This window comes from Vipera ursinii (genome assembly GCF_947247035.1).
Source record: "Vipera ursinii genome assembly, chromosome: 2".
Lineage (NCBI taxonomy): Eukaryota > Metazoa > Chordata > Lepidosauria > Squamata > Viperidae > Vipera > Vipera ursinii.
In genome coordinates, this window is record NC_139513.1 from 39,440,738 (window position 1) to 39,455,821 (window position 15,084).

General features: G+C 35.1%; 1 protein-coding gene across 18 annotated transcripts in view; it reads right to left on the bottom strand.

Annotated features, from left to right (window-relative positions):
* FOXP1 (forkhead box P1) overlaps positions 1-15,084 on the bottom strand; it is a 666,401-nt gene that overhangs the window by 355,059 nt on the left and 296,258 nt on the right. For all 18 annotated transcript variants that reach the window (XM_083354300.1, XM_083354292.1, XM_083354290.1 and 15 more), the window contains one exon: positions 11,297-11,361. The gene's annotated coding sequence lies outside the window, so the exon portion shown is untranslated. The remainder of the gene's footprint in view (positions 1-11,296; positions 11,362-15,084) is intronic.

Sequence of the window (15,084 nt, forward strand, 5' to 3'; positions counted from 1 at the left end):
GATTATGGTTCTCCTATAGCTGTAGAACACTGTTCACCCATCAAAGCATACTATTTTTTCATCACAATTTTTTTTTAGATCATGTGTCACCTTCTACTGCAGGAGTTTCCTTCAGGCTCGAAATCCTAAGTCTCCTTATCAGGGTTAATTCAGCATTTCATGGTATTTTTCCCCCAATAGTGTAGTGGTCCTATGAAACACATTTTTTTAAACAAAGAAGTAATGAGATGTAAGTAAAATATTGCAACAATTGCTTTGTTTGGCATCAGTCTGAACAGAAAGCAGGATCACAGATAGGAGAGTTACTTAACTTTTTTATCTAGACTAGAGACTAGAAGGCAAAAATGGCTACTTGTTTCCTCTCTTAAATTTCACTTACATTTACCTGATACTTGATAGGTGCATAAACTGGCCTGTGTGAGTGACAACTTCTTTATGAGGTATGCCACCCAATTAAAAATATTTGTTATTACCTGTATAGCAAACATAATTATTTTATATTTGACATATGCCTCCTTTGATCCATAAGTTTCACTGTATTCAGATAGTACAGTGTCATAATAAAAAAAAAACAAATCTCCACTAGTACTATGGCAGGTTCAGTGTTGCTTTAGATTGTCAGAGAAGATCAAAGATGGTGGTACCACTGTGTGTATGAAAAGCCAATTAAAATGTTGAAGAGTACAAGGTACTTTATCTCTTACATCTCAAACACACACTCTGTGCAATCTGCAGCACACGATCAATGTCAGATTGGAGTAAGATTCCAAATGTTGCAGAACCTGAAGATATTCCGTGAGAATTAAAATGAGTACTTCCAGAAAAGGCCTTTTAATGTGTAATCACCCCACCTCATTCATAGAATTCTAAAAGCAGTCACTGTCATCATGTCTGTGTTTGACTGAATTCCACAAAGAAAAAAAACAAACTGGAACATGATTGCATGATATCTTTTGAAAATATTTAGTTGCAGTTGAATATTGTGTGCCTTGCATTGAAACAAAAGGTTTTTTAACTATAAGCAAACAATGAGTGTGTGGTTTGCTGAATGAAAAGCAGATGTCCTAGCTCACTACCAGTAATGTGCTCAAATTTTGGCATGATTAATGCCATTATTTTTAAGATGTTGGGAGCAACAGTTTTCATCTCAGGTTATTATATTTAAGACTTAATCTTTAAAACCCTATTATTGACACTTTGTAGCTGAATTTAATTTATGAATTCCACATAACTCCTTTGTCCGTCTTTAATGTGGGTGGGAATATGGGACTAGAAATTGTAGTCAACAGTAGCTTCTGCTGATGTCTTACTTGGGTTCTATGGTTTAAGAAGCCATGATATCGGGCTATGTTTTATGAATCAAAATCTTGGGTTGCTTAAAAGTGATTAATAGTTTCTAGTTCACTCCTGGTTGTTTTCTTGCTTGGAGAAGAACATACCAGGGCAAAGTTCATTTTGCCAGTACTTGAAATATTAAGATACATTAAGCTATGATTTGGTAGAAGTCACTTTCTGCCATCATTCATAAATGAAAGAATGATATAATGAAAACCATCTCAGTGACATAGGACCAAAGCACATGTGCATGCCCGGGTGTACATTATTATAACTTGACATTTGAAATTATGTTGGACTGCCATGCCTTTTTAATAACTTTTTAATATGATATAAATTTTTTTAGAAACTACCTTTGTTAATACAGACTAAGTGAACAAACTTAACATTCCATTCCATTTTACAATAAAAGATTACAGCTGTGAATTGATTCAGATTTGATTCTAAAAAAGGTACTTTGGATCATGCAGGATCATGAACACAGCACTTGTCAGACATTCTTTAAAGCAGCTTTATCTTTTCCAGAGACCCTATGAAAGGCATTTACAACATGATTAACAAGTGTCTTTTATTCTAAGAATTTTCCAAGCTTCAATTCTTAATGTGAAAGGTCCAACACGTTTTTAAATAACACTAAAAATATGGGTTTAAGATACTCTGTTTTGTAGAAAAGATAAGTTAAATGAAAACCAATACAAATAAACTGAATTATAATCTTTGATAAAATTGAGTCAATTATACAAGTTGTTAACAATATATAAATTTAACAAAAATTACATATTTTTGGTCAATTCTTCAATAATAATACAGAAAATACATGAAAAAGAATTCAGTTTTTTTCTTTAATCCTTTAAATCCTTAATCTAGGATTTATTCCACAAACTAATTTCTTTTGTTTCAAGTTTATCAAAAACAGACAGAAGCCCCCCAAACAATAGACAAATCTATTTCTATAAGCTAAATAAATAAACTTAGAATGGCTATTCAAAAACTAACAACAAAACAGAATTCACACAAACAGACACAAAGACAGAAATATAGTTTCATAGAAGCCTTTAGTAATTTAAAAAGTCAATATAAAAATGCAGAACGTTGATTGTATTCAGGTCAACAAATTAATTTGTTGTAATCTTTGGCAGCGATTTTGCTAAACAACAATTTCAAATCATATTTAGCTATGATAAAACGTATATTATGCATAACTTCATAGAATCTCTCTTATGTGATTTTTTTCCTCCGTTAAATTTTTTTAAAGGTTCAAATAACCACTATCACACCAGTACTATTTCATCAATAATGAACAAATTTAGTGACATATTTTTGTAGTTCTTTTCAGTGTCTTTATGTGCAAGCAATCAAAGATTTAAATATTTATTGAATTTGTTACATGAAATTAGAATCTTGTTATATATGAAGACTTTTAACAGTGTTGTTAAACATGTTGTTTTTTCCCTAGAAACTTGACTTTACTGTTTTTACTTTGAAGACAGATCAGTAAAGAAATAACTCAGAATGCATGGATTTAATTTTCATAGGCCTGATATAGTCAATAATACTAATTTTTAGCTCTGGTTTCATTGGAAAAAAACATGCAGTAAATCGTTCCATCTGCTGAACTACGTAAGACTTAACATTATTCAAATTTGGGTGGCTGGAGATACTTTTAAATAATTATTTTGGAATGGAGAGGGGGAAGAGAAGGAATTTACTAAAATAATATTTCAAATTTAGAAATAACTTGAAGAAAATGCTTCTTTACTCTTTTTATACTGAAGATCAGTTTTCTTTTATACAATCAGAAGATTTAGTAGCATCAAATGGTTATTATAAGCATCTAAAGAACGACAATGCTACTTTAATGAACAATCAGTAATACACAAATAGGGTTCATCATAAACAAGGCAATCAAAGCTATTGAACTTAAACTCAACTGCCCAGATTTAACTTTCTAATATCAATAGCATCACTTAAATTAGATTCACTCATCTTTTCCATTACAATTATCTACTCCTGTAGGTTTAGTGCCTATTCTCTACACAGGATGAAAGTTAGCCAGTAAATTTCCAGCCCTAATACAAATTATTAAGTGCTATATAAAGTATGTGATATTTTTCTTTTCTGAAAAAAGCATGACGGCAATTCTATTCTCAATCAATTCAAGATGGAAATATTGATATAGTAGTTACTAAGAGTTAAGTACTGGATTCTGAGGAATTCTACATTCTAAACTTAACATTATTTGGACCAATCAGAGTTGAATCAGACTTCCAAAATTACCAGAAACAACTTGAATTTTCAGAAGAATTGGAGAAAAATACAGAGCTTCTCAGTACTATTGAAAGAAAGACGCTGTGTCCAAAAAACCCCCCAGAAAATGCCCCCCCCCCAAAAAAAGACATTCAAAAGAGACAGTTTACAAAGTGCTGGGGCCCTAAGGCAGGGGTAGGCAACCTCGGCTCTTTTATGACTCATGGACTTCAACTCCCAGAAGTCCATGAGTCATAAAAGAGCCGAGGTTGCCTACCCCTGGCCTAAGGGAATGTGCTAATAACTAGGAAACTGTTTTTCAGCATTTGAATAATTGTCCTTGAGGACACGACTATGTTCACATTTTGAGAAGGGACTCCTCCTCTGCATCAGTGCACTCTATGAAGGGCCCCTTTCAAATGCTTTGCACAGCTCTAAAAACAGCATTTGCCTGGAAAGAGATAAAAAGAGAAGTGGTTTAAAGATCCACAGGAAGTGATTCACCAGTGGTACTCCAATCACAGCACTTGAGGGTGGGATTCTCATGCTAATAAAGTCATGGGGACTTTTCTTTTAAAAAAAAGAAATTGAAAGGAGCACAGCTCTAAAACACCTACACTTGGCCTTCTATAATTAGGCAGGACCTCCTATAGCAACTGCACTTTGCATAGACATTACATGGGCAAGCATGGGGGAAAAACCTCGGCATCTATCAATATGAAAGTTGGTTTAATCTCTATAGGAGAGATTAAATATTCTATGAATTTCATCAAATTGCATCAAAAAAGTGACAAGAAAAATCAAAATTAAAAGATTAGCTCCAAAATTAGGGGTCCTTGGTGCTCTTTGAGCTTGGTTGTTTTCTTGAAGACATTTCATTAACCAAATTAGGTAACATCATCAATGCTACCTAGTTTGGGTAATGAAACATCTGCAAGTAAACAACTAAGCTCAGAGAGCATCAAAGACCCTTCATTTCAAACTGAGCTGCAAATATTCTCCTTTATTGGTAGGTCCAAAATCTATTTATTGTTCTGCCATGCTGCCCAAGGGATGTCATAAAGCTTTTATTTATTCAATTTCAATTTCAATCAGAATTTAGTCCTCTGAATGAGTTTAATGTGATTCAGGTAATTTCCTGAAAAGATCTGAAGCAGTATTGGGTTTGAAGCACCTCTATAATTTAGTCACTTATATAAAAGCAGTTTATAACCAATGAAAATAATAAGTATTAATCATAGACTTAAAATGGTAAAAAAAACCACTTTTATTTATAAAGCAAATGAGAAGGTGAAACTGTGACAACACTTTTATTTCAGCTTCCCTTTGCTTTGCAGCCATGTGAAGGTTGCAAATGCAAGAATTGGTCATGAAGTTACTTTTTCCTCACCATCATAACTCCAGATAGTGGCTAAATGAGGAAACTACTAAATATACAACTTGTCACTATTCATACAACTTTCATACAGGAAAGGACAAAGTGGTAGGTCTTTAACCAATGCTGGTAACTGTAAGGATGTCACAAATTTCAGAAGGAACATCATTGTAAAAGGAAAGGTGTAACTACTTAATACACATAGTCCGCCACTTAAAACAGTCCATCTGGAATTACAATGGCACTGAAAAAAGCGACTTATGACCATTTTTCACACTTATGATAGTTTCAGCATCCCCATGGTCACATGGTCAAAATTTGGATGCTTGGCAACTGGTTCATGTTGATGATGGTTGCATGTAAATCATGTAATCACCTTTTGCAACCTTCTGGCAACCAAAGGCATTGGGAAAATCAGATTCACTTAACAACCGTATTACTAACTTAACAACTACAATGATTCACTTAACAACTGTTTCAAGAGAAGTAAAAAATGAGGCAACATTCACTTAACAAATGTCTTGCTTAGCAACACCAATTTTGAGCTCAATTGTGGTCGTTAATCAAGGACTACCTGTAGTAGTTTATCATTAGACTGATCTGTTATTTATCTACTTTTAAACCTAATCCCTTACAAAGGTAAATGAATATTGGCTAGGAAGTATTCTTATTCCTTTGGAAAGAGTTGCATTTCCTCTAAAACTTCACATTTTACTTTTCAATCAATTTTTGTCACTATGGAAAAAGTCACCTTTGGTGGCTTTGAAAACCTCTTATTAGTTTAGCCTGATAGAACAACTATGAGCTCCATATGGACAAAGATAATATTGCAGCAACCCATGCACGCTTTGGTAATATCCGATTTGAATTACCATGGTGTGTTACAAAATACTTCGTGAACTTGTTCTTTCCGTATCCACTGACTACTCTGTTAGGTTTGTTCTCCCCCACCCAACACATAATGAAACTCCTCAAGTACCTGAGTTAAGATACTTCCCATCTCATTTTGATGCTGACTAGTATTTTTCTTCATCTGTGGTCTTTCTTGTGGTTCACTACTGTTCAACATCTTGCTGTGCTTTTTCTTGTTTTTCTTGATCACTGTTTTTTATCATTCTTGTTTTCCATTTATATTTTAAATTTGTTATATTATTGCCTAGTGAATTTCGTATAGCTGCAAGCAAACAAGCAATATCCACATACCATTTCCTGAACATTCATATTTAATGCTGTGGTGTAAAACCAACATTCTAAAAATCAGATACATCTAGAAAAGACCAAATTTTCCTCAACTTTGTGAATTCCAAATAACTTTTACTACAGCTCTCTTATTCCCACATTATATGAAAACTGGAGTAATAATGAAGTAATATAAGCAATGTAATCTAAATTATTTTGCGAACATCTGGCTGTAGAAACAGAATAAGGAAAATACAAAATCGGTGTAATGTAGATTTAAAAAATTGCACAGAACGCACTTAAATGGTAAGATTCCGATACATCCAGAAGTCAATTCTATTTATCACTGAAAAAAATCACACTTTAAAAAAATGCATTCTGGAATCTTAGTTCATACTGCTAGTTTGTAGTGTCTTGTGAAATTTAAAATTAAAATATAAAATTCCATACATGTTAAGTATGAAAAGCCAGAAAATTGGAATAATGACAAAAATAATTCCATATTAGTTATATTTAAATATATGGTGAACATCTATCCACTTTCATGGTTTTGCTTCTAGATAAACTATACATAGTTCTCAACTTATAACAGTTCGCTTAGTGACAACACTTAGGTCTCTTAGTTACAACAGCACTGAGAAAAGTTACTTATGACCATTTTTCACACTTAACAACTGTTGCAGCACCCCCACGGTCATGTGATTTACATTCAGATGCTTGACAACTGACACCCATTTATGACAGTTGCAGTGTCCCATGGTCCTGTGTTTTGTTTTGGGGTTTTTTGGTGACCTTCTGATAACCAAAGTCAATGGGGAAGCCAGTTTCAATTAACAACCATGTTACTAATTTAACAACTGCAGTGATTCAACTTAACAAATGTGGCAAGAAAAGTGATAAAATGGGGCAAAACAAATTTCTCACTTGGCAACATAAATTGTGGGCTCAATTGTGCTCGAAAGTGGAGGATTACCTCTATAGAGAAGCTTGTTATATGCAGGACAAATTCACTCATGTTATATAACAAACTCCTACACAAATATAACTCTTAAAAAGATGAGTTTCTACACAGGCTTCATAGTGTTTCCATCCCCAAATACATAAAAAATATTGCAAAAAACCCCTCAAGAACTACCTTAACAGAGTATTTATTTCCTTAGCAGCATCCATACATTTCCTGCCAAATGGGCTCGAATCTTCCGCTTCTAACTGAATCAATCATTGCAACAATGAACTTCACTGTGGCTTTATGCATCCAACTGAAGTGAACAAAGAATATGTGTATGAAAGACTGACTATGTGCCATCAATTTGGCAGACCTTCATTGGGATGATCAGTCCCAGCTTGCTCTTTAATCTGTCAATAGTACACCCGTTACCACTAAAACAAAGTCCATTCTTCATATTAGCGGAGGTCTCCTTTTCTTTCTTTACACCTTTCCAGCATGAATTTTTTGTAGAACATAGGCAAAATAACATAATTTGAATTGTTATTTTTGCTTCAAGTGACTATTCCAGATAGATTTATTCTATCGTTCATTTCTTTATATACCAATTTAATATGAGTTGCACCTCATTCTGTATTTACGATGTACCAGATTTAGTACCTGGCTTTTTCAGATGGTTGGGAGGAGAGGAAATATGTCACAAATCTGGAAAAGTTACTACATAAATCAGAAGAGGCAGCACTGATGTTGTGTAAGGGACCTTCATGTATTTATTTTCTCAGCACAGTCACGGAGCTACATCATGCTGTAGTCCCATTCTAAAGAGAATGAGACTACAGCATGATAATCTCTGTCTATACAGAGTCCTCGGCCACAAAATTGACCCCAAAATTCCTGTTGTTAAGTGAGGCATTTGTTAAGTGACTTTTGCACATTTTATGACTTTTCTTGCCACAATTGTTAAGTGCAATTGTTAAGTTAATAACACGGTTGTTAACTGAAACTGGCTTCCCCACTGACTTTGTTTGTCAGAAGGTTGCCTTCTGACCCTGGGACACTGCAACTGTCATAAATATGAATCCATTGCCAAGTATCTGAATTTTAATCACGTGGCTATGGGAGATACTACAATGGTCATCAATGTGAAAAATGGTCAAAAGTCACTTTTTTCAGTGTCATAATTTTGAACAGTCACAAAATGAAATGTTGAAATTGAGGACTACCTGTACATAACTATTTTATGTGCTTTAATTGTGTGAAGGTGCTCTGAACATTCAGTGTTTACCATGCTACTATGACCCGTGCTTGGAAAAAAAGAGAAGATAGCCAGCAGCAAAGATACATCAAATTACAGTGGCAATGGGTGGCAATTAGCATACTTGAAAGACCAGGTTATTAAGAGTTTGTCATAGAGCAGGGGTGTCAAAATGCCGGCCCGCAGGCCGGAGCGTAACAGAGAAACCGCGCCCATCCCATTTTCGGCAATGGGAAAAAGTTCCGTGACATCACGCAACGTCACGTGACGTCGTGAGTTTGAAATGCCTGTCATACAGGAATTCAATCTATATGGTCAGTAAGAATTGATACCAGCTTGAGGGCATATACTTAATCGATAGATCAATCAATCAATCAATAATCTATGGTACTTTAGCCAAAAAAGGAACCTAAAAAGCAGGGTGAACTCACAAAAGCTAATTTGAATATCAGGTCTCAGCTGAAGTTAAGATTTTGTCAAATGTTTTTTTCTGACAGTGTTTTCCCTTTCATGCATCGAAGAAATGGCACATGCTTGCATAAAGCAAGCAACTGAACTTTCCTCCATTTTGACTTCTATGTTCTGCTCTACAGTCATTTACTCAAGTTGAATCACCTAAGTTTCATAGTTAGTCAAACTTGGAAATAGTAATTCGAAGTGCAAAATGAAAACTATGAAAAATATGGTTTCTGAATATCTTATTGCATGACAACCTTTATTGTTCATTCCATAATTACTCTTGATTTTAAATATATTCCATTTATAAAATTTATCAACAATTCATATTCGATTGAAACCTGCTGAAAACCTTGATGTCACTTACCAACATTTAAATCAATCAGTACTTCAACCAGAGTGACAATGTAAACCAAAATAGGGATGATAAATTTATCATCCTTTTCCTATTATGGAAAAGTAACTGTGTGAACTTTCAGCATACCATATTATTTTGAAGAAGCAGCTCTCAAAATAACATTTTTCTCAACATAAAACTCAAGCAGTAAGCCTATATTTATTCTTTATATAAAGATATTATTTCAGATATTTTCAAAATAAATATTTCATATTATAAAAGTTATATCACAATTTTATAATTAAATTGTAGCAAATACTATATAATGTACAAATGTCTCTGATTCACGGTTGGCCTCTGTAGTAAATATAGTATAATACAATATAGTGCAGAATAGTACATATATATGCAAAATAGCATATAATAATGTAACATAAGGAGGCAACATGGTGCCCAGATGGACATATTCTTCTTTGTCTATCAAGTTCCTTGTTTGCTTGTCTTTTTGTTCATTTATTTGAACAAGTTGAAGGCAAAGTGCAGCATATTCACGATAATAATGACAGCTGTCACAGGCCGCTTCACGCGGCCGCACTGACAGCTGTCAAAGGAATCGCGCATGCGCAGTTGCGCCCCGCGGCCTGCCAAAGACTGTCTACACGCAGCCGTTTGACAGCTGTCAAACGCCGTGCATGCGCCCTGCCCTGTCAAAACCGTGGGCTGTCAACAGCGGCAGCCGCTAACTGTCAAAACTGACGCATGCGCCCTGACAGCGGCTAGCTGTCAAAACACCGGCCGCCCGCCAAAAACAGCTGACGGGATTCCCCCCAGCTAACACGCTTGCGCTATCACTGGGGGAAATGTCAAAACTGCCAGCTGGCCCATTGGCACACGGTCCCTCGGCGGGAAGAATTCCCGCAGCTGATTTGCTGTCCCGTTTGACAGCTGCCTATATAAGGCATGTTGTACTGTTCTTGTTTGCCCGGGCTAAGTTAATAAAGGCTGTTAATGAAGACGCGTCTCCCTCGTCCTTCCTGCTGCTAATTCACAAAGTATGGTGAAAAAAATGTATTAAAGCCTATCATAGGGTAAGCAGTAACTTCACCAGCATTTATTCTGATAAAAAGATGTTTTCTGTATGACCACATCCACCAGAAAGCCTTTTGTAGAAAATATCCAGTATTCTCACTGACTTCCAAAGATTGCCTCTCCTGTAATATAATCTAAATTCATTAGCATTTCAGATCATATTAAGATCCAATGCAAAACAGAACAACAGTGCTTACTTTTAGGTAGTGTCTCCCAAAGCAAATATTTCTGCATGTGCAAAATGGAAAAAACCATAGGGTTCTTTAGACAGTGCTGATACCATTACCAAGACAAAGACCTTAATCTTTAACTATTCAAGAGGCGCACCTGCACCAAACAGGTTTTAAAGTATTCCAAAATTAGAGAGAACTAGGAATATTCTAAAGCAGGGGTGTCAAACTGCCGGCCCACGGGCCGGACGCATCACATGGAAGCTGCACCCACCCCATTGCCAGCAATGGCAAAACTGTCCTGATACGTTGCGTGAGGTCACATGATGTTGCGAGTTTGACATGTCTGTTCTAAAGCATCATTAGCTTCACTCTAGTTCTCATCAAGTACTTTTAAAAATAGCTGAGAATCGCAGGAATCAACCTACTGTACCAGATTAACTTGGGATCTTAATACTCGTTGATTTAAATCAAAGCTTCTTTTACTCAAAGTTTCCTTGGATTTCAACCTTAGGCTACACTCCTATGTAAATTGGCTTGAAATGAGTAAATGGCATTTCTTTTAGGAGTACAACTCAATCATCCTACTCAATGCTTCTTCTAGTGGAAAAGACTCTGCCATCACTCATAACAAATTTAAATTTGTTTACCAGGCAAGCAAAAGTCTACATTCCACTGCATAAGTATGGTTTTAACACAATTGTAGGACAGTCTACTAATTTTGATTTTTATCATACTGGTGCTCTCAGGCTCATTTTATTCCTAGATTCAAATAGGAATGTCAGGAAATTTAAAGAATGTAGATGTCTGTGCGAGGAGGTACTTTAATGGACAGGTAGACCAGCAAGGTAAAATGCAATAAAAACCAGGTAAGAAAAAATATGGTATTTTTTTTTTAAAAAATTACCTTTTCAGAAGCTTCTGTCAAGCAATCTTCAGGTTCAGCAAACTCCAAAAGTCACTCTTGTTACCCTGAGGACAAAACGGATACAACAATGAGTCTGGCTGATCAGAACTAGTGGCGACACTAAAGATATTTTCATTGGCACCATTAACAAGAGCAAATGTAAACAAAATAACAAATGAATCCAACTGTGTTTAATGGTGAATGATTTTCAGAGAGAGCTAATAAAAGTTGACTGTCACAAGTTAGACAGTTATCAGTACCAGCCGCTGAGAAGCTTTGTTCAGCAAACAAAACCGTCTTTGGGAGCAAAGAAAAACTCTGAAGATGAGACCCACTTTGTTCTTTAGCACAAAGTTTCCTAATCTTGCTGGCTAGCCATTTATTTTCATTTAAGGAATATATTACTCTGATTCCTTTGTTCTCACAGATACGGCTACTTTTGGGTTCATCTCTTTGTATCCATGTATCGAGTCTAATTCTTTTATCTTTTTATTCTTTTATTTTTTATCTTTACGGGGTTTTATTATTGTTGTTGTTGCTTTTCTTCAACCCTCCGCAGATTATGCATTTATTATTTATTTATTATAGCTATTATTATTGCTTTGAGTTACACAACAAATTGATTATATCCCCATCCTTTTATGTAAACTATTCATTCTCTCTTAATGCAAAAGGAATGTAAGCTTTTAAAAAACACAATGTTCCGCAATTTTCTAATTCTAATAAGTCAAACACTATTTTTTTGCCACAAAGATAAACTAATAATGGTACCTTGACTTCAAATCAGGAGAAGGTATTTGACAGACAATACTAATTTCGGGTACAAATTTATTTTTTATAAAAATCAAGGGGTTTAATCTGGTTACTGTATAATTGTTTCAATTCAGAACACTTGAACAAGAGCCACTCTATAAGTTCACTGAAAATATATCTAATACGATGTAAGCTGACTTCCTCTTGCCTGACAGAATTTCCTTGCTTGGCCTTCTCTGATAATACTTGCACATTATAATACCTGCATATTATCACCTTCTCCTTGGTATCTCCTTCATACCCCACCTTTTTAGTACAAAGCTTTGTTTTGCCTCTTTTAATTAGATAACAGGAATAAGGATATGCAACTGACCGATAGTAAATGTATGTAAAAGTGTATCTTAGTTTACTCAAACTAGATACACTTTTAATAACTGGACAATTACATAATGCAATAAGAAGTAGAATTGCAAATCATTCAGGTCTGTAGATTAAAACTTAAAGTTCTTGATCTGAACATAGAACATAATTGCTAGTTAATACAATCCTTATATTGGGCACCTTTTAGTAGTGAATGAATGAACCTTTATTGTCAAAGTACAACCATGATTGGCTGAGATTGGCTGAGCCTCCCTTCGTGCCCCCCCACACACACACAACTCACAGTGACTGTGGCTACCTTTTGAAATGATTGTAGCTTCCACATACTCCTACAAGCAGGGTCCTATATACTGTAGTAATCTATATATGATATGACTTAGGTATGACTAACTGTTACCAGATCAAACTTACTCAGAAACTGGAAAACTCAACATAGCTTGCAAAAGCACCATTACGTTGTAGAAAACAACCCACTAATGAGGCAACATAAAAAAAGGATTGCAGTAATAGTTTCCTTGGACTTATGGATGGGAGAGGATTGGGGTCAAATAGCAATCACTGTTTCATGGTTCTTCATAAGAAAGCTTTAGAGAAGTTTCCTGAACAGTTTTCAGTATAAAACAACAGAAGGGAGAAATGTAAAATAGAGCATCAAAGCCAATGGTCATAGTGTTAAAAAATGGTTTCCTCAAGAATATCCTTCTAGCCAAGACTGAACAACAAATATTGTAACCATCACAGGATTACAACGCTCCTGAAGCCTAATCCCAGCACACAGTTCAGAAGGATAACTTCATAAATTGTTTCAAAAGCTACTGGACTAAAAACAACAACAATAAAGTTGGAAGTGACCTTGGAGGTCATTTAGTCCAACCCCCTGCTCAGGCAGGAAACCCTATACCATTTCAGACAAATGGCTATCTAGTCTTCTTAAAAACTTGTTGAGCAATCACAGCTTCCGGAGGCAGTCTGTTCCACTGATTAATTGTTCTGGCAGAAAATTTCTCCTTAGTTCTAGGTTGCTTCTCTCTTTGGTTAGTTTCCATCAATTGCTTGTCCTGTCTTCAGGTGCTTTGGAGAATAGCTTGACTCCCTCTTCCTTGTGGCAACCCCTGAGATATTGGAACACTGCTATCATGTCACCCCTAGTCCTTCTCTTCATTAAACTAGACATACCCAATTCCAGCAACCGTTCCTTATATGTTTTAGCCTCCAGTCCCCTGATCATCTCTGTTGCTCCTCTGTACGCTTTCTAGAGCAGACATGTCAAGCTCGCAACATCACATGATGTCGCGCGACGTATCGGAGCTTTTTCGCCATTGATGGCAATGGGGTGCACACGGTTTCTTCATGATGCGTTCGGCCCACAGGCCAACAGTTTGACACCCATGGTGACCGAAACTGGATGCAGTATTCCAGGTGTGGCCTTACCAAGCCATTGTAAAGTGGTATTAACACTTCACAGGATCTTGATTCTATCCCTCTGTTAATGCAGCCTAGCACTGTGTTGGCTTTTTTGGCAGCAGCAGCAGCACATTGCTGGCTCATATTGAAGTGATTGTCCACTAGGACTCCATTCCTTCTTAATAAAAATGAATCTAGATGATTAGCAACATCCAAATGTGTTTGGTCAAGATCAACCTATTAATATTTAAATGACTAAAATATGCTAAAATTATTTAAATGCAAAATTATGTAAAGTACATAAAGTTTATAAAAGCACATTATTGTATACTGAAAGGATAAAATGTAAATGAAAGGTAAAATATAATAAAATGGGATTCTCCTACATAAATTCAAAGGAACCACATTTAAGTAGAGTAACCTGCATGAAAAATTATTGCAATGCTGAAGAGTTTGCCCAATTATATCAGACTGTTCTCTCAGTTAAGTCAATGATAAAATGAAATGACCTACTCTCTCCTTTGTTTTTGTAATTTTGAAAATGTGACAGTAGTGGATGCTTGCACTAAATAAAACAATGGTATTAAACAATAAAAATATACATTTAAAATATTTAATTATTTCATATAAAGTATAATAATAGTGTAATTCAGTGACATCAGTACTGTTTTATATTTAATTGTGCTCATTTCCTAGCAATCTATTTCAGATTGTATCCAAATTTAAACTGTAATCCTGAAAATTTTAATGAGAGGCAAATCCCATATGTCACACTTTGTCTTACTTCTAAGTAAAAATACGTTACATTGTTCTTGTGCAAATCTGAAGTGATATTTTTCAGAGCAGGATTAAGTCATCTTATTTGATAAATAATAACAGCTAATAGAAACCTTAAATATAAATCTTGTTTATAGTGCAACCACTGAACTATCCTTAAAAGGTATTTTTTCTAGCAGAGTTTTTATTTTCTATGATTTAATATAATACAACAGAGCTCACCCTGGTGGAAGCCTGGAAGATCAAAAGATATTCTTTAAAATTTATCAACGATGCAATCAAGAGATATGCAAAACTCCTATCTGACAGTTCTTAGGAAATCAAGTAACAAAATCTTCTTCAACATTTCCTTCTCTTGTAGTCAATTAATACCATCTTCAATCCCATTACAATTGTGTTAGAATTGTTAACTAAATCATTCTATTAAAATTAAAACAGGTTTTAAAGCAAGAGGGGAAAAAAGACTTCTAATT